This window comes from Coenobita brevimanus, chromosome 112, assembly GCF_032717465.1.
Source record: "Coenobita brevimanus isolate Jiangsu-jjx chromosome 112, ASM3271746v2, whole genome shotgun sequence".
Taxonomy (NCBI): domain Eukaryota; kingdom Metazoa; phylum Arthropoda; class Malacostraca; order Decapoda; family Coenobitidae; genus Coenobita; species Coenobita brevimanus.
The window spans coordinates 13938807-13939091 of NC_137065.1; positions in this window are offsets into that span (position 1 = coordinate 13938807).

Genomic DNA, 285 nt, shown 5'->3' on the forward strand with positions numbered 1-285 from the left:
TTCCTAACCAAGTGTGTGTGTGTGTGTGTGTGTGTGTGTGTGTGTGTGTGTGTGTGTGTGTGTGTGTGTGTGTGTGTGTGTGTGTGGAATAAAATCATGTTTTTACCTTGACAACAAAATTTCAAATGTGTTTATTGTTTGGGATGGTGTAAAGTTGCCCTCACAACTTGTGTAGAGCAGAACCTGTTTCTCGACTGCCAAGGTTATATAGGGGTTCAACCACTGCCATCTCATTGCATTTTTATTTATAATTCATCTCTACCTTTTTCCATTTTCAACTACCAG